The following is a 21,403-nucleotide window of genomic DNA, read 5'->3' on the forward strand; positions in this document are numbered from 1 at the left end:
ATTTTAAAATGACAATAATGAGGTCTACTCCAGTGTGCTGTGTAAGAATGGAATGAAATCTTGCAGAGAGGCAAGGTAGCATTGGAAAGACTAAAAGTTTAGGAGTCAGGTAGATGTAGTTGTCACCACATAGGAGCTACGTGACATTGGGAAAGGAATTGACATTTATAATCCTCAGTTTCCTTATGAATAAAATAAAAACATAAATCCTCATTGGGTCATTGCCATGTTAGATGAAGTAATATTTGCAAAGGTCTTGGCATATTAAAGGCAAAATAAGGTAACTTTTTTTTTTTTTTCAATTGAGAGAAGACCCTGAATATGACTACAAAAAAGTATGAGAACTGGTGTTAGACCTTGTGTGTTTTAATATCATCTGTGTCTCTCTGGAAATGTTTCTTTCTCTGTAGTCAATATCCATATCATGAACATGTACTGTATGACTAGTTTCCCTCTTGAAAAATTCTTAGTCTATTTTCATTTCCTTTTAAATGCTGATTAAGGATAAGGCTAGGCTTCTGTGAGTTCTTATCTCACAATTTTGTTCCTTTCAAAGTAGCAAAAGAATTTAGGTGTTGGGAGGAAAAGTCATAGTTGTATTTTAAAGCAGTGGTTCTCAAGCCACTTTGAATCAGATTTACCTGGAAGACTCTTAAATAATCCCAGATTTAAGGTCCCCATTCCTGATTCAGTAAATCTGAAGTACATCACTAAAATTTGTATTTGCCTAAGTGATTTAAAAAATTCTCTGTAATCATGGTAAAATATACATAGCATAAAATTTGCCATCTTAAACATTTTTAAGTGTGCAGTCAATGGTGTTAAGTAAATTCTCATTGCTGTGCAACCACAACCATCCATTTCCAGAACACTTACCTTGCAAAATGGAAACTCTATTTACATTGAACAATAACTCTCCATTTACCTCTCTCCCCAGCCGCTGACAACCACTATTCTATTTTCCATTTCTATGAATTTAGCTATTCTAGGTTCCTCATATAAGTGGAAGCATACATTATTTGTCTTTTTGTGACCGGCTTATTTCACTGAACGTCATGAATTCAAGGTTCATCCATGTTGTAGCATGTGTCAGAATTTCCTTTCTTTTTAATGCTGAGTGATATTTCATTGTATGTATGGATCACATGTGCTTTATCCATTTATCTGATGATTACTCTTCCCCAAGTCATTTTTAAAATATTAAATACTTCACAAATTAGCATATCATTTTTGCACAGGTGCCATGCTAATTTTCTTTATATCATTCCAATTTGAGTACACATACTGCCAAAGCCAAGGACCCCAAATTATTTTTGAAATCACTGATAAGGCAATTTTTTCAGATGCACATTGGCGGGACATTAAATCAATCTGATTTGGTGACCAATATTTTTTAAAAACATAGAAGAAAATAAAAGAGGTAAAAATTGTAATAATAGGGAAATATATTAAGTATTTTATTTCTGTATGTGTGTTATTGTGGGAGAGAGGGGTTATGTGAACTAAATCAGGACATACTAGCTGTTCTCAGTTTAAAAAGTATAAAGGCCACCTGTCCAGAGAAATAGAATATAGAATCTAGTTGGATGGTATGTAAATTAACATAATGTTCTCAGCTCAAAATGTGTAGAGGTACTATAGTCATGAGTTTACTTTTAAGATACTTAAAGTTTAAGATTGAGAACAGCCTTCTATAGACTGATGTGGACTCCATGCTTCATCATAGAAGTCTGAGTATTGCTTATTAATGAATCATTTTCATAACATTGTATTAGGAGTTACATATAAATTTGGCATCACTTTGATACACTAAGCTTTTATAGACTCCAGAAGTAGACAAAGAATTGCTAACAGCAGTAATGGAGAGGTGTGAATGCCACCAGCAATTCAAGATTCTGTTCCAACTCAGGAAACATACTACCCCAATCAAAATTAATTTCCGCCCCCTTTGGCATTTTTCTCAAACATATGTAGTTTTAAAATTATTGTGGTGACTTCTATCACTCTTTTGAAAATATACAGGATGTATTTATCTAAGATAAATATAATTTTACCTAGTATGTTTTCTGAAATGATAGCACACAATATGTATCAGAAAATAAGGCAATTATATGATAACTGTTTGTGAACTATATTTGATTCTGCCAGATTTTATGAAAGATATATGTTTAACATATGTAAATGTTTATATTAGATCATATGGAATCTAATTTTCAGCCTTTTAAAGAATTATGGAATTCCTGTTCTTCCTCAGGAGAGTGATTTCCAAAGTGTCTTAGATTTTTGCGTATGACTCCACTTCAAATCCTCTGTGATTTGCATCATGCTGTACCATTTGACCCAGCAATCCCATTACTGGGTATATACATATAAATCATTCCATTATAAAGATACATGCACACATAAGTTCACTGAAGCACTATTCATAATAGCAAAGACATGAAATCGACCCAAATGCCCATCAATGATAGACTGGATAAAGAAAGTGTGGTACATACACACCATGAAATATTATGCAGCCATAAAAGGGAACGAGATCATGTCCTTTGCAGGGACATGTATAGAGCGGGAAGCCATTATCCTTAGCAAACTAACACAGGAACAGAAAACTAAACACCCTATGTTCTTAATTATAAGTAGGAGCTAAACAATGAAAACACATGGACACAGATTGGGGAACAACATACACTGAGGCCTGTCGGATGGGCCGGGGAAGGGAGAGCTTCAGGATAAATAGTTGATGCATGCGGGGCTTAATACCTAGACGATGGGTTGATAGGTGCAGCAAACCACCATGGCACACGTTACCTATGTAACAAAACTGCATGTCCTGCACATGTATTCCAGAATCTAAAATTAACTTTTTTTAAAAGTGCATAATATTCCCAAATAACTGAAGTTATTTGTATTCTGTTAATTCACAGAGAAAATAGTGGCGTAGCTGGATGCATAGATGGATGAATAGATGGATGGATAGATAGATGGATAGATAGATAGATAGATAGAAGATAGATAGTTAATACATATAAAATAATATCACTTAAATATAGAATTAAGACTTCAAAAATTATAGTAAATGGAGACACAATTAGACTTTAAATACATAATGAGAGTTATGTTCAGAACTATAACTTAGCAGTCTGTAAGAACATTTTACATTGTGTATCTTTATTGGTTCCCACAATTACGTGAAAAAAGGCCAAACTATATACATTTTACGGAAGAGAAACCAGGTACCAACATTAACAGCCTTGCTGAGTTGCAGGCCATGGTCACGTCAGAGTCAGGAATTGATTTCTGTGGAATGGCTCCAAGTCCAGATGTTCTCCTACTAGACTGTGTTTCATGAGACAAGTAGAATTCTTCCCTATGGTTTAGTTTTCCTTAAAGTCCTTTCAATTTCAGAATGAGACACTCTTGGGCAAATCATGAAGAATTTAAGAAAGTAAGAAATTATTGATAATAATCACAAATTTCTTTAAAAATGCAGAGTAATAATAAGTTTATTCTCTCCCTATTTTGCAAACCTACCCTCAGCAGAGATTTCAAACTTGGAGGATGCTCAGAATCAGCTTCAGAGCTTTTGGAAGATAGTGATTTCTACACCCCAGACTTACATGTTGTTCAGGAATCTCTGTTTTTGTAAAGGTCCATAGCTGATTCTGATGCTGAGCTAGGTTTGAGAACTGCTGCTTTAGAAAAATATGTTAGAGTAATTTTGGTGGAAAACCTATTAGAAAAATCAAATAGAAGACAGTATATAATGTATTTACATACAGTCCACAGTTCTGAAGAAAGTGCAGGTTTTGTGTCGCCAGAGTTTATATCAATTAGGGAAACTTCTTTTTTTAAGAAAAAGAAAACATAATTATGAAGATGAAATTAGTTTTAAAAAAAGAATATTTACTAAGAGTGAGAAAAGTAATCACAACAAATTATATGTTTTAAAGAAGCTTAAACCTACCACAAATATTATTAATTGCCTAATGCAACACTGTGCTTCACAATATCCTAGAAATTGCTCCACGCTATTCAACAAATAACTTCCTTATTCTACTAAAGGAAATAATGTGCATTGTGTAGATCTTCCATGGTTTATTCAACTACTCTCTTATAAATGGGCATTTACATTGTTTCTAATATGTTTCGATGACAATGAATGATTTTGTGTGTGTGTGTGTGTATCTTCATAGTATTGGATGTGCAACTTCAGAAAAAAATCCTAAAAGTGGGATCATTGGGTCATAATGTAAGTATATATGTAATCATTTGGATATTACCAAATTTTATCCCCTAAGGTTTGCACCAATTTTCTTTCCCACCAGCAATATATGAGGGTGCTTGTGTTTCCACAGCCTAGCAAGAGTATTGTTATTCTTTTTAATTTTTACTGATCTGGTAGGTAAGAGTTGGCATCTTAGTTTTGTTTTAATTTGCATTTCTCTCTTCTCATATTCTGGGTGATGTTGAGCATCTATTCATATGCTTAAAGGTTATTTTTATACCTGTCTTGTGAATGGATATCTTTTAAAATAAAGAATTGAAATATTCTAGGGTTTTCCTCCCAGGTGTGATAAATATACTGCAAAATTCTATATGCTGATTTCTACCTCCATAAAATATATTTCACAGTTATTGTAAAGACAGCAATTATATAATTGAACTGTGAATAATGGCTTGTTGTTTGTTATTGAATGATACATCTTAAAGGTTTATATCTTAACTTCCACAATTCATAGCGAGCCCCAGAGGAGGAAAATAAATGAGCCAATTCCATCAATAGGCATTGGCAATTGTAGTGACATTTATTACCATATTTCTTACATTGCTGTATGTGTTTGGCCATTCTAGTATCACTGTTTGAAATAATTTTTACAAAATCTAGAAATGTTCCACTATTTCATATCATTTTGTGCTAAAAGGGCCACAAAAATGTGCCTCAAAACATCATTTCAGTGTTCTATATCAGCATTTACTTGTTTTTATTTTAAACTATTGTTTGCTATTTATTCAAATATTTGCATTCTAGTAGTTGCACAGATGCTTATGTGCAAATGATGCAAATGATGTTTCATGTTTTTGTGGTGTGTGTGTGTGTTTGTATTATCAACAACCTAAATGTTTTCAGTCACAAATATTGCATTGTTCCAAACCTATCTGAGAAGATTTGTTGAGAAGGAGGGAAGAATAATAGTAAAATATATTGTCTGTGGAATTAGAATAAAAAGGGCAATTTTATTTTATTTTAAACTTTTATTTTAAGTTCAGGGGTACAAGTGTAGGTTTGTTACATAGGTAGCTTGTGTCGTGGGGGTTTGTTGTACAGATTATTTCATCACCTAGGTATTAAGCCTAGTACCCATTAGTTATTTTTCCTGATCCTCTCCCTCCTCCCACACTTCACCCTTCAAAAGGCCCCAGTGTGTGTTGTTCCCCTCTATATATGTTCTCATCATGTAGCTCCCACTTCCAATTGAGAATATGCAGTATCTGCTTTTCTGTTTCTGTGTTGGTTTGCTAAGGATAATAACCTCTAGCTCCATCCATGCACAGAAATACCATTTGACCCAGCAATCCCATTACTGGTTACATACCCAAAGGAATATGAATAATTCTATTATAAAAACACATGTATGCCTATGTTTGTTGCAGCACTATTCACAATAGCAAAGACATGGGATCAACTAAATGCCCATCAATGATAGACTGGATAAAGAGAATGTGGCACATATACACCATGGAATACTATGCTCCCATTTTATTAGTATGCAGCCAAAAGAATGAGTATCGTGTTCTTATTCAAAAAAAGAATGAGAAAGGGCATTTTCATAGTTTCTTTTTCCATTTGAAGAAACTGTAGTGTCAAACAAAATTTTCTTCAATGTTCATCCAATAGAAAATCAAAATAAATGGTTTGAATCATATTGTGTTTCTCTAGAAAATGTTCATATTGTCAGAATGATGCAATGGCAATTTTCTAGGATAATATTCTAAAAAACATAGTAAGTCTCCAAAGTTTTTTAAAAATAAAATTTTCTGATTTCATGAATGCAATTTGTCCTAGTGGGCAGGCCATAGTTGTATTTGTTGCTTCTGAGTTGGGAAATTGATATGAATAATGTTTTCTTTAATTCCCACTGTTTTGCTCATCAATCAAAATCTTCATTTAGTAAAGAAATTACATGATCAATTCAAGTTTTGTATTTGATGAAAACAATATTCTTTCTCACTGTTATTATTTTGATCCTTATTTTTTATTAAAAAATATTTTGTAATATTTTGCCTTAAAAATGTCATATAATTTATGTTCACCAGAAGCCTCTTAAATTTATTGTTTTCAGTTTTTAAACAGTTAAGCAGATAATTTCTTTGGGGTTTTAAATATTTTCTTTTCAGTTTTTTTCCTTTTCTCAGCTCAAAGGTATTTTCTATTCCAGTTATGATTTGATGTATTAATTCACATTGATCTCAAATATTAGAAAATGGTAATATGGTTTCATTCAGAGTATGCAGAATGTGAATATATATTCTTCAAAATGCAAATTAAAGCAAACGCAAGAAGTTGAAAATGTAAAAGAAGTTTCTGTTATCAAAATTGTTCTTTCAAAAATATTTCAAATTTCCATTAAAGTAAAATAAAATTCATATTTAATATAGGTTAGAATTTTAAGTCAAAATGATTAACACCTGAATTTTAAAATTTAACCTTATAAAATATTTTTATAAAAGACAACTATTTGCAATTCTATTTGCCAATATAAAGAATTAGTAACCTGTTTTTATATACATACGTATTCACAAATTTATAAAAATATAAATTATTTAATATTGTAAAATATTTCAACATTTCTCAGACACTATATGCACCTGTTGCAAATACCATGATGATTTGATGGCAACTCCAGAAACGTGATTTAGAACACCAGGAGAGACTGATAAATGGACACTTGGCACTACTTGGAAACTATTTCACATTCTACCAGAATCTGTTCTATTCACATTATCTGAGAGGAAGAATGAATTTTTATTGTCTTTTACCTGAGTGCTGCCACCACTTAACTCTTCCTGTTATTCCCTAGCAGGGTCTGTTCTCTACCTTTGCCTCACAGCAAACATTCATGGAATTTAAGCCCAGTTGCTTTTTGTTTTGAGGCCAAGGTGAAGAGCCCTAGAGAAGCATTCTCTGGGGCCGGGCAGTGTTACAGGAGCAGATCTTCAGCCTTAGTGTTATAGGTTAGTAAATTTCTGTTGTATGTTGCAGTGCTCCCTAAAGTGTGGGGCTCTGAGAAGGGCCCCTCTCACCTGGATCAAAGCCTCATCTTGAAGTATAAAGGGAAAAGAATATTAACAGGATTATTTTGACTCCATATACTTTGTTAATACCACATGTTTATCACAGTGAGTCTTGAATAATTGTTCTTCCCATTTTACCCAAGCCCCCTTTAATGTAACAGCAAGATTAGTCCCATCTGGCCATCTTCGTTTACTAGATTATATTCCTGTAGCAAATGTGAGTACATTTGCTTTGAATATTGGGAGAAAGAAATAATATTCAATAATCAATGTTTCTTTTTTTTTCCAATAATTAACACAGTAGTTTGGAAACAACCAATTTGTGGTATATTTTATTAGCTAATCTAAGCTACTTTCATGTCCTTGATCTAAAGGTGTATCAACTAGGCAACTTACTTTGCTTAGGAATAAAAACAAAGAATGTACTGATATTTTCTCTCTTTCAAAATTCCCTGAGCCTTTATATAAAAGCTGAACCATTTTATTCTTCTAAAGAACTCTGAAAAGAGAAAAATTAAAAAATGAAAATGCCTTTTTTACCTAAGATATATTCAGGTCAACAACCTGAAAGGCGAGATTAAAAGCAGTTCATTATTTCTTAGGGCCTTTACACAGTGTGGTCATTGATTTGTGTTCAAACACCTGGCTGGGACTTATATCTTTCAAATCTTTCTCTTTTATCTACAACTTCTAATTAAACAGTTTCCACTTTTGGTGATATTTATAAATTAGTCACTGCTTAAAAGGATTGACTGCTGTTGATTGGGAATCAAATCTCCAAGATATCTGCCATTTCTACCTTTTTACACACTGTAGACTCACTGGGTGGCTCAGTCACCGATACATATAATTATTTTAAATTTATAATATTATTCCTAATTTGAAAAAGTTAAGAATTACTCAGAATCCAATGTGCACTGAAAATCAGTATTTGTGTGCCCAGACTCCTGCTGGATTGAGAGCTGGGGGTTGAGACAGAAATGGAACCTGGAGTTAGTATTACTGTCACAGTAGTAGAATAAGCAGAGCCCGTCCTCTCAACTGAAGCAGAGAGGCAGGTAATAACTATTGGTTCTGCTGCTCCGGAGACCAGCAGACTGATCCTAACCTGGAATGAATCTTTGTGGGATCCCCTGTGGTCCCCGAAGTTCAGGGGAAGTTTCCTTATTCTAAAAGATTGCAGAAATTATTTCATGGTACTGTGCCTATAATTGACTCGAGCTGTCACAAAGCTAAGAGTCTATGACCAATTGCCGCTATATTTTTTAAATATAGGTGCCATGTCTATCATATCCTGGTGGGCATACAGAGTATTTTTCTTCAATTTTCTCCAGGGTCCTGCAGTATCTTATCTTTAGAGTTATGCTCTTTTACTAAATTTTCATGATTCTTCCTTTCTTTCTTTCATTGGTAATTTATCATAGCTTCAGCTCCCACCCTGCCTTTTTTTTGAGAAAATGAGGCAACAATCATCTTAAGTCAGTTTGCTCAGATAGGTAAGGCAGATTTCCTGTGGTTCTCATAAGCACCTGCTACCTGAATCCATTTCTCAGGTCTTCAGCTGATTATCTAAAGAATTTAACTGTTCATCTATTGTTATCCTGCTCTGCAGTGGTGAGATTTTTCACTACTTCTACTGTCTCTTTCTGTGATGGCATATACCAACTAAAGACTTAAAAAAAAAAAAAAAAATTTATTTGCACCCTGCTGTAGGTCAGTTTTTAAAATCCTACCTGCTATGGTTTTCTTGCTGAAGCCACATCCACTGAAGTATATTCTGTCTGCATTTTCTATATCACTCAGCTTTCAGATCCACTCCATCAACTTGCAGTCTTGACATGGATGTAGAAAGATGGGAATACTGCAATAATAGTTCCTTGATCACTTCCAAATGTGATATTCACAAAGTAGTGAGAAGCTTGGCTAACTTACAATCATCTAGCTTCTTTCTACTCATGTGTGGTCCTTCCACAAGAAACATCAGCATTCACCTGTAGTTTCCTTGAACTCCCAGGCCTCATCTCAGATCTGCTGATCAGAATCTTTTCACATTTTCACAAGATGTCAGAAATGCAGATTCTTATCAAATTAATTTGATTCCTATGTACATTAATCTGATAAGGGCTGACCTGGGAAGCTTTTGAAAAAACGTTGATCCCTGGCCTTATACTAAGTTTTTTGTTTTTTTTGTTTTTTGTGTGTTTTTTTTTGAGTTAAGCTACATATTACTGTTGGATTGCTACTGTAACAAATTACCACACACTTAATGGCTTAAAACTCTACAAAGTTATTATATTACATCTCTGTCGGTCAGAAGTCCAGAAGTCCAGTGGACTCAGCTGGTTTCTCTGCTCATTCTCAAGGTCCAGATGAAGTTGCTGGCAGGGCTGTGTTCTTTTCTGGAGGCTGTCAGAGACAATCTGCTCCCAAGCTCATTTGGGTTCTTGGTGGAATTCGTTTTCATGCAACTGTAGAAGGGAGGTCCCTGTTTCTTTGCTGGCTGTGGCTGAGAATCATATTCAACTTCTGAGGCCTTCTTGGATCATGGCCCCTGGTCTCCAAAGCCAGCAATGATGGGTTGAGTTCTTTCAGTGCTTCAGGTTTCCTTGACCTCCATTTCTGCCCTACTTCTCCTGTCTTTTCTTCTGCCATATTATCCTTGAATCTTCTGCTTTTCAGGGCCCATGTAATTACACTGGCACACTTGGATAATTCAAGATAATCTCCCTGCTTTTAAATTAGTTGATTAGTAACTATCCTTAATTGTATCTACAAAATCCTTTCACAGTAGTATATAGATTAATGTTTGATCAGATGACCAAGCATGGCAATGTTGTGGAGGGAGAGGCATTTTTAGATTATTCTATCTACCTCAAGTCAGCCCCATGGGCTTCCAATATGTAGCCAGGATGGAGAGCCACTAGGAGAGACCTTGGAATTTTTATCTAGGAAGAGAGAAATGGGTGTTTTTTCTACCTTCTTTCAGGAATAAGGGAATGCTCTGTTTTCAGGAAGTTTAAAAAAAAAAGAAAAATAGGCACTATTTTTTTTTCTCCATTGACATTTGCCTTATTCTTGGAAAGAATGCCTCTGGTGTTTGCCTGTAGGTGTCTGCATCTGGATACCATCACAGACTGTGTGTGGGTGTATGCCTAGACTGAATCAGGCAAAGGCAGTTATCAAGCTAGCCTGGTACCAAATTAAGCCAGAAACCTCCACACCTTATTGAGGCAAAGATTTTACTACTTTAATTTTGATTTTTTATTTTTCAACCAGGAAAATTCAGGCTTGAAGAGATTAAAGGCTCTTGCAGAGCATATATATATATATATATATGTATATAATGAAAGAAGCCACTTGGTCTGCTTAAAAAAAAAAAATCCCTTAACATTTACCTTCTGGGGAAATGAGCTGTATTTTGTGCAATCCACTTTTATTTCTTTTGAATCTCAAATACATTATTATAACTTGAGGGGCAAAATATATATTCCAGTCTAAAATACACACTTTTAACAGAGCTGGTTAAATTTCTGCGATGTTAAGGGATGTTTGAGGAGTGGCGAAGTCTTATGTGCATTTTGTAGAGTCGTTATTAACAAAAGAGGGAAAAGTTAGGTTTGAATCCAGTGCAAAAGTTCAGAGTATCCAGATTTGGGGTTTCATAATTTAGAATCAGTACTGAGCTACTTTCATTCTCCAAATCCCAAAGACAGAATTTCCAGAGAACCGTGTGCATTTTTGCCTTTTAAGACCTCTGAAAGAACAGTGAAGCTACAGGGTCCCCTTTTCCACTGGTAAGTCCGTTGGTAACGACTTCATTTTAGTTGAGCTTTAAATTGGCATATTTAATGAGCACTAATTCTTGAGGATCAGTGGTAACAGGGAAAGGGGAAATTTAAGACACTTAGAATCCCTTGATAATCATTTCAGCCACAGAAAAAATTTAATCTGTTTCTTCCATTCCTGGTTCTTCAAACCAGTCCTTTTCAGGCATGCCCAGCCTGCTATAACACAAATGCTAGATCACAACTTTGGAATAACTGAAAAACTTCTTTTGATTCTTTTATTTCTGATTTATTTTGTTTTACTCTTGTCTCTATTGTCCTGAATGTTGACTTCATAATTTACTCTTGGATTTCAGCCTCTGGTCTCACAAAGTTAATGGATCTTTTTGACTTGCTCTCTTGTCACCTTGGACCTTGGCACTATTGCAGTTTTACTTATTTATTCCATTGGCTTTAGTGTCTCTTATTTCTTGGTGTGGATGCCAGACTCTGCTTATTATTACAATGGAACATCCCATAATGGTGACCTGACTTGGAGAGTTTTAGCCATTCTTACAATAGTAAAAGTGAGAAGATAGATATTCAGTCATTGCTGAGCAGTGAGTTGAATTAATAAAGGGGAACTAAGTTTTATCACTTGTCTCTACTCAATACTCTTTCATTATTCCACTAACAACACTCAAAATGTAGTGTGTAAGAATAAATGGTTTAGAAAAAAACTGCATGGATAATAACCATGTAGTATTATTGGCTGTATTCTATTTTACGAAGGTATAGTCTATCCTAACATTAACACTAATTCCTAAAATCAGGCTTTTAGAACAAGAAGAATTTTAGTGATTCAGTGAACTAGTCTAGTATTTGGTACTTGAGGGTTCCTTGAGATCCCCGGCTCCTCAAGAGGCTACCACAGGAAGTTGGGGTAGGAGAAAGACGGATGAGTAAAGATGGAGTGAGTTGGAAGAAGTGGAAGAACACTCACCCGTTTACGCAGCAGAATCTCAGCCATTACTTGTTTTGCTTACGTTAAGTTCTGAGAAAGATTTTGTTTGAAGAAAAACGACTGTGATTTTTAAAATATTGACAACCATGGATCTGGTTCAATTCATCATTCTTCACTTGAGAAAATAGAGGCTCAAAGAGATTAAGTGGATACGATTACAAGAAAGCAAAAGTCACACAGTTACTCTCAAAGCTCTAACCAGATTGCAGGACTCTAGGCCTCCATGCTAGTACTCTTCCCGTTGACCTACAGGCTGCCTTCCATGGAATGGTTTCCGTAACAATGAAGTAACAGTGGTCATAACCCTTATACTGCTCTGGGTAACCAATAAATAATGATACATGGATTTCATATTTACAAATTATTAAAAAAATTCTAATTTCATATTTATATCCCAAGGCTAGAGCACTTTTATTGATTCTTAGAAATTAACATTTCACAGTTTTTCATTCCATAAACATTTTGGTGGAAGATGAAGGCAATACCAAGATGAAGGACATGTGTTTCCAGGTCTTTAAAAGTTCGTTATTTTATGATAGAATCTATTTCAGAGAGAAAAGTAATCACAGAACCCTGGAATTACAGACACTCAAGATTGAAGGGCAGTTCAAAACAACTTGTTTTAATATGATTGGATACAATTTAAACACATTTTTCATGAATGAATGAATGCTGTTAACATGCAATCTTTTAATTATATTATCTCAGGATTGATGGCAATTTTTATATTAGTACTTGCCTAAAACAGCCATAGATATGAAATTATAAAAATGAAATTGTACATGTATTAGGGAGTAAATGCTATGACTTTATACACTTCCATTATTGGAAGTTATGCATATTTTTTTTCTTAACTTTTTCTCTATTTTGAAAAAATGGTAGAAAATAGCATATGATTATCTCTAAGCTGCATTTCATGTTTCCAAATATATGAGGGCCCAATCTTGGGTCAGTTGCTATCAGTAGTTAATTTATGCAGTTAGTTCCTAAGTAGAGTAAACTCACTTTGTAAACATTGTGTATATATTCATGTATGCTATCATAAGTGTTTCTATTACACTAATTCACTTATTTATTCACAAAAATTTACTCAAATCTTGCTATGTCCCAGGCACTGTGCTAGGAACTAGATTCCTTCCTCTCAAGGAACTTGTAGCTTAGTAGGAGGTGCTTCTGTTTTCTTCTCCAGATAAAAATAGCGAATTGTGCATTGGAAGAAAGATGGTCTCAACCAATGATTAATGTATAAATACATAATTCAAAAATGCTTTCATTATAAAGCAAACATATTATTCCAGGATAAAATAAACCATGGATGCCTTTTGAATTAGAGGAGAAAACAATCTTTTGCTATAAAAACATATAGGAATAAACCCTACAAACTAATATAAAAGCTATAAAAGTCCAGTGAAAAAAATAGCTATTATTTAAAACGAAATTATGTGTTGGATAGATTTACCAGCCAGTAAAGTAAAAGTAGGAGCAACAGAATATCTGTAACTCCAAATCAATATATTTCCCTTCTTAGTGAAAGTGGCAAAGGGGGCATCATCAGCTCATTTGCAAACTTATACATAGTAATTTTGGTTTTGATACTTGCTCTTTCTTACCTCCCTAATACAGCATCATCTAGATTGTGTCAAAGTAATCATGCACAGGAGACCACTTTTGAAGGAGTTATGGGGCTTCCCAGGAAGGGATTCAAGCTGATCAAAGGAGGGAAAGTGATGCATTGATTGGTTTCATAATGACATTCATATATCTAGTGACCTTCTATCATGCAATTTGATTTCTTTTTTTTTAAATGCAATTCTTTAGGTGAGTGTGAAGAGAAAAAAGAAATCAGGTATTATCAAGGAAGCTTTTCAACATGGTATCGCTTGGCCAGAGATTTAGGTCATGACAGTGGAAATAACTTTGAGCCTTGGTGCACTGTGCTGCTCTTAGACACAGTTAATATGTAGATGTGTCCGCAGCTGGCAGACAGCAAGGTCTATAGTGCAGATTGTTTCAAGAACTCATAATGAATCCACAAGAGCCTTGTTCTTTATGACAGAAATGTCAGCTCCTAGAAAGTCTCTTAAACTGTAAAGGACACTTCATTACATAGAAGAACTGACTTAATATACTTTGCAAATAACTTCATAACATTCAAATTTGAGAATCATTTTCACTCTTTTATTCACAGTACATAGGGAAATTAGCTGAAATATTTATCTTTGCTCCTTTCTAAGTTTTATAGCACTAGTCTAAAACTAATTAGACTCTGGCAATTAAATTCTGCATGCATGCCTCTTTTTTTTTCCTCAAGGAGTGTTACTTGTAATGCAACTTCCTTCCTTTAGCAGAGAGTGGCCTTTTTAATTTAAAGGATCTCAATTTAGGCTTTCTAAATGCCAGATGTATTCACTTTTTTATGTATATCTGACAGGTATTTCAGAAAAGAGAAAAGAGAGGGAACCAATCACCAAAACCAGTAGGTATTCTAATGAAGCATGATCCACAAAGTAGGCAGAAAGATTTCCTGCTATTTCAGGCCACTAGGCAAGTAGGAGACCTCTCAGAGATGCCCCTCAAACCCGCTTGCTACCTGAGAAGGTGAGGTATGCTATGGGGCAAGTTCAAGTTTATATTAACCCATAAATTCAGGGCAAGTATGTTTCCCTTTTCTCCTGAAGAAGAGTCTCAAAATATGCATGTCTGCATCACTTGTTCCCCTTGGAATCTTCCTTTTGGAATTACTTGATCTGATTGTTGACTTCTTGTTTTGTGTGATATATAAACTTTGGGCTACTCCCCAAAAGAGGGGACCTTATTGCATTAGGAAGGCTCAGCGGTGTGTTCATTAGGCGAACTCTGCTCTAAGCCCAAAGGGAAAATTCTTTCTTTCCTTCGATGCTTTCCCCCACTGGGGATTACTTTTGGGCATCCCATTGGCAAGATCTTGAGGGCCAAAATTAAGATGTGGATCTGCCATAAAATGTTTAAGAAAGGTTTTTTTTTCCCCCTTTTATTCTAGGTTTTAGACTAAAGGCCTAATATTTTCACTGTGGCTTGCAAGTGATTTGACCCATCTCACCAGAGCTGGGAAATTTACAGAAAGGTTTGTGGTCACAGCAACACAGAGAATGACATTTTGTAGTAGTATGTCCGATATTCAGATTTCCCTTGAAAATCCGGTAGTAGAAAGACACTTATTAAATATTAGAGACATGAAATCCCAGCCACCTTTAACTCTTTCTTCAGAAACTTGACCAATATGCATTTTCTCCATTTCAAAATCAATTGAAACAATGAAAAAGCATGTTACCATAAACTACACCAAACAAATGCTTGGTTGATCTTAGGGTCAGTTGGTACCAGTGAGATAAGGCTGTTTGGTTATGAGCATGCATACATGTAGGAATTAGCACTGAGATTTGTAATAAAATGTATGAGAAAAGATAGAGAAGACACTGGCTCTATATTCTATACATTTATAACCTACTCATATGCATAGCTGGATATAAGAACAGAGAATGGCTGAGAAGCCAAAGCTAGAAACATCCTCAAGTGTAAACAATGACACATTTTAATTTATCCCTTTACTCAATCAAATATTTGTGTGCATTTTACGTCAGGACAACGCATTGATCTTGTGAACAATGCAAAGATAAATCAGACATGATTCAAGGAGTTCCTTGTTTAAAATGGGAATTAAATATTTATACAAATAACAAAACTAGTATTTTAATTTTCGAAAAGGGAGAAATGACTTCTATCTCCCTGTGTTGGGCGAAGAGCTTTGCAATGCTTTGTAAAGAAGGGACTTGAAGTAGGTCCTAAAAGCAAACAGAAAAGGGGCACTTAATTAAAGACAGCATACGTGAAACCTGTTTGTAAATGAAGAGAAAATTTTTGGAGTTTAGGAAGTTCTGTTTTGTTGTGCATGGTAAACAGAATTCTAAACTGGGCACCAAGATTTTTGCTTTCTAGGGTTCACACACTATGCAATCCTATCCCTTGAGTATGGGTGGAGGCTTAGGAAATATGATGGATGCCATTCTTTGATTGTTTTACATTATATGGAGAGGGTGAAGGGATTTTTGCAGGCATAATTAAGGTCCCTAATTAGTTCACTTCAAGTTAATCAAAAGAGAGATTATGCTGGGTGGGTCTTACCTAATCAGGTGAATCCTTTAAAAGTGGGTCTAAAAATCAGAAACTCAGAGCAGCACAAAATCTCTCTTCCTGACCTAGAAAAAGCAAATCACCATAAATATTTCAACTGTGGGGAAATATGTCTGCCAATATACATGTGGGTTCAAAAGAGGACTCTGAATCTTAGATGAGCTGCAACTCTGACCAGAGACCCTGAAGAGAAAACTCAACTAAATTGTCTCCAGACTCTTGACCCACAGAAACTGTGAGATAATAAATGGGTGGTGTTGGAAGCTTCTAAGCATGTATTAAATTGTTACACAGCAACAACAACAAAATACACTCAAATATAGATTATATCATGGCCTTTAAACTGAAATACATGTGCTCTTCCTGTAGACAGAGGCTTTCCAAGGGTTAACAGCCACAGATTTAATGGAATCACTTGTCAGATCCCCAACACTTATGTCTTTCCTGAAACTGATCTGAAAATGTGTTGGTTTTCCTTTCTTACCTCCTCTTGAACAATCAATCTTCTTCCATTTTGACAAGAAAGGTCACCTCTCTCTCATTCTGATTTACTGGTATACTGCCCTGGGGTAAAAATACTCTGTGATACCAAGCAGAAAACAAAAATATTCGGAAAAACTGAGGTCTGCAAAGCCTCCTGTAATCAAAGTATCTTCAGTCTGTGGTTGGGCTCCATATCTTCTTCCCATCTTACACATATTTGGGTTGATGCAAAGCTTGGCATTAGAAGCAGGGTATTATGACTTGGATGAAGATGATAGGAATTCATAAATGTTGTGGAATTGGCCAACAGAGTTGGTGATGGCACATTTTGTTTAATAAGCAAGCTTCTTTCATCTTAAATGTTGTTAAATACTGCATTTCTCCTGAGGATTGGTTCTGATGGTAAGAAGTACTGAAGGTTGCGACAGCTTATTTTATCTAGACAAAAAAGTCATGACAATGCTCAATATAATATGTTTCTCTACTTTTGAGTTAGAATAATTAAGATTTGTGAAAAGAATGCTGGTAAATACCAATCTCTTTAAAGTGCTTTCTTCAAACTTTTAACAATCTGTCTTGAGAACTTGGTGAATGATTTCAGCCACCTGTGTTTCTCTCTGCATCCCAGGGACATATTTTGCATGATTTCAAAAAAAGGAAGAATTAACTAAAACTTTACTTCCAATAGCTTATTACATATTTGAGTAAAAGAAACACATATGAGAGGCAATTTAGCCTTTTCTATTTCACTGAAAAGTTATTCAGACTTCTAGAAGATTATTGCCATTTACTTTTGCCAAAAAATTTTCAGATTCTTGGCTACTTTAATATTTAATGCTTTGTCTCTTGTAACCACAGGGAACAATACATCTAGATAGATAGTTGTTTCAGAAACATACGAAATGATCAATAAAAAACTTTCAAGTAGAAAACTACATTAAGATAAAATTCTGAGGGAGAATAATGAAAATGTGAGTTTCAAGGAGAAAAATGAGTTATTAAAAATTCTGACAGTTAAGATAATGTTTAAGAACATTTGAAATAAGTTATAGTGGTTAGCAAACTACTATACTATTTAAATTTCATTGGGTACTTTAAAGACACAAATATTTAGAATTACATTTTTGTAACTTTTTAAACCCATAATAAAATTTGTTCAATACCAACTAAAAAATGGATGAGGTTATACAGCGTTTTTAAACATTCTTTTAGGAGAGTTGTGAACAAAAATTTCAAGACCAAAAGGTGACAGAGAAAATGTTCGAAAGGCAATTTAGTGCCTACTTTAATCCACTGGGATAAAGCACATCGATTTTATTTCATAAGCAATAGGAAGCCAGTGACAGTTTGGGAAACACAATGATATTCTTTTGTGTAGGATGCCTTGAGTGAGTTCCTCATAGGTGCCACGTACTCTGCAAAGCTCTGTGGTCAGAGTTGTGTACTTCAGGAGAGTCTGGGTGATAAACAAATCAAACTTCATATTGTCAGCAAAAATTTCAGCATTGAATTAATTTGGAAAAATAACTTTCTGAATTATTTTCTGCTGACCGTATGTTTGATTACCCCTATGGATGCACCCAACCCTTCTGAACAATACTGAGAACAATATCAAGAGCTGTGACCATCCCAGGCTAACTTACCCAGGGGGCCAGAGGTGGAAGTGAATAGCCATTTCCCCCAGTCCTTTCCTGGGCAACCAACTGGGTGAGTAGAATATACCAGACATGTTAGCTAAACAACTTCACAATTTATTTCCTATACCACTTTGACCACTATCAGTGGAAGAAGCAGGAGGTCAGCAGTACCCAGAGCTGAACTCTCACCTCAACCCTTTTATACACACATCAAATTCTTACCTTTCATGATGTCATTCCCTGTGGCACAGATCCCTTCTATACCTTTCTTCTGACCTTTTATGAAGAAGTTTATGAAGCCAAGTATTTTATTACCTCTAATTCATTGTTTCTATTTGCATATGCTTTTTCTCATTATAATATCACAAACATGCTATCATTATAATGGATAAGGATCCCCACTGTCAATAGGAGGATAACACGAGCATTTCATGCTCAGTCAGGCTTTCCACTTTATTACATAAAATCTATTTGCTTAGTGCCTCCTACTTTTGCAAATGCAAATGTTCTCTGGTGTAACCTTCCTTATCCTACCTCTCCAATAGATTTTATTAACTTTACAGATAATCCAGAATTCATTCTTTCAAAAATTTTATGCTTGCTAAATTCCTCCACACCTTATCAAGTAGTGAATTCAGCCTCTGAATAATGATGCTATCTTAGCATTTTTCTAACTTTACAAAGGAGATTACTATAGTGGCATTAAACTTATTTATTAGAATATGGTCTACACACCCTATTGCTTAACAGAGAGCTATAATGGTAAATGGAAAGAAAGAATTTGGAAGGGGCTGTTGGTAAAAGCAGGTAGTAGACATTGAGTTTTTCCATGAAAACGAAATAAATGAGTCCAGTTGCCTTGCATGATTTTAAAAGGTATGTTTTTACTCCCTGTGGACCTAGAACAGAAGTATACATTTAGAAGTTGAAAAAATAAGCTAAGACCCTTTAAAGAAAAAAAACACTTTAATGTGATTAAAACATGACTGACTTCAAATTTGGGCAGAAGAGTTGTTTCTACTTATGTAGGTCAGGGCTATTTCTACATTGGTTGCTTTATTAGTGAACAGATTGGTTCTTCTCTGGAAAGTCCTCATTCGTCTCCTAATTGAACGTCAGTCTAATCAAACATTGATACCTATCTATAAAAAGCCTTCAAGGAGGATTTGTTCACACTCAGCTTAATAAAATAGAATTGTTAGCATAATTGGTTTATTTAATCACAATTACACATTTTCCCAGAAATTTTCAATGTCATTTGTTGTTCATCTTGCTATTTAAAGATTCACACATTTTCTTGTTTGGGGCTGAATATCTAGACATGAAGAAAACAAAATGAAACAGGTTATTACCGTCACAATCAATGAACTGCCACTTATGGTTACTAGTATTGTTTTCAGACATAGGGATCCTAAAAGGTTCGCCATGCATGATATAACTATATTACATAAATATGGCAGCATTTACAGAGGTGCCCCATTTTTCACACAAAGCCTTTAAAAATAAATTTTATAAAAGGAAAATGCAACTTTTAGCACAGAGAGTTTTTTACACAGTCCTACGTTTGAATTTTATTTTTCTTCAAAGATACTAATAAGTTATATATCTTGATGCTTGTTAAGAAGATAGATTCGAATTATTCTCAGTTGCTAGATCCCAAAAATCTTTTAGCATCATCTTTTAGCTAGTTATACTTGATAAATGTTTTTCAAAACAAAACTTGGTTTGTTTCCATAAAGCGGATTTGTATTCTTGCTTCATACTTAATTTTGTGCATATTGTAGACCAGAGTTTTGCATTTTAATTGCCTATTCATTATAACTGATCAACTAAATAAATCCTCCCCATGTTCATCCCACTAATTGCCTACTTGCTTGCTTGTATAAATTGTCTATACGTTTATGTTACCATAAGATGAATAAAAGGAGATTTATTTTCTACTCACCTGTTACAAATTGCTACAACTATAGTTGAATAGTTGAATAGAGATGACAATAAATGATATTTTATTTTGTAAATTCTCGAATTTAATTTGTCATTCAATAAATAAACTATTGTTTTACTTATAGACTGTATTAAGGAAAATAGCCCAGGATTTGTTTACATTTTGCATAATAAGTTACATTTTAAAAAATCAACCAGTACCAATTAATTAATTGATAATTATTTGATTATTTAACAAAAAATTACTTGAAAATTATCCCCCAAATTTAATGAATGAAACAAATAAAAATATGGCTAAATCCCAATGTGATGTCATAGAAGGCAACAGTATTCATAAGAATGAAATTTTATTACTATGCATATAATGTGGAGAATTATAGCCATAATTCTCAGAAGCACTAGTTGAAACTGGGTTTATCAAATGTAAAGAAAATCACAAAATTGCACATAGTATGGAAAGAGAGACAATAATATTGACATCCTATTATCATTCTTTCATTGGGTCCAAGAATTTTCTCAAGCGGCTGGTCAGGTGAAAGAGGAATGGAGACATAAGAATAATTGCTGCTTAATGAAAAAATGTAAGACCTTTAAGCAGAGGCTAGCTGAACTTTCGTTCCCCTGTGCTGCAGTGAAATAATATATACCATTTGGTATTTTCCCTAGAGATAGCAAATGATCCATGGACAGAAAGCAAACACTTCTTTTACAATAGTATTTATTGTGAAAAATACATAAAATATTCATTCCAAATTTTATTTAAGTAATGGTTTGCTTTATAGAACAATGTAAAGGATTGATCTGTATCAAAATTTGAAACACTGAAACAAATATCATTGATGAACTTTTTGTTTTATAGTGATTAGCAGAAAAAGTATGTTATTTTATATTTTTAGGCAGAAAAATATTACCAATGAATATATGTTCTGAATAAATAAAATGGCTCTTCTGATTCTTCCTCTGCAGATTGGCATCCCAGAGTTATTATCTTTGTCAACTAAAGACTTAACAATGTGATTTTTACTTTTCCTCTGTAATTGTTTGAATGCATGGCATTTACACGTGGATTAGCTTAAGGAAAGATTAAA

General features: G+C 34.3%; 1 non-coding gene across 1 annotated transcript; it reads right to left on the minus strand.

Annotated features, from left to right (window-relative positions):
• Positions 1-1,193: 1,193 nt before the first annotated feature.
• On the minus strand, positions 1,194-1,301 carry LOC134733363 (U6 spliceosomal RNA). The gene has a single exon (XR_010116813.1). It is a non-coding gene; the product is annotated as a U6 spliceosomal RNA (small nuclear RNA).
• Positions 1,302-21,403: the final 20,102 nt, after the last annotated feature.

The sequence above is a fragment of the Symphalangus syndactylus genome, chromosome 17 (assembly GCF_028878055.3).
Source record: "Symphalangus syndactylus isolate Jambi chromosome 17, NHGRI_mSymSyn1-v2.1_pri, whole genome shotgun sequence".
Taxonomy (NCBI): domain Eukaryota; kingdom Metazoa; phylum Chordata; class Mammalia; order Primates; family Hylobatidae; genus Symphalangus; species Symphalangus syndactylus.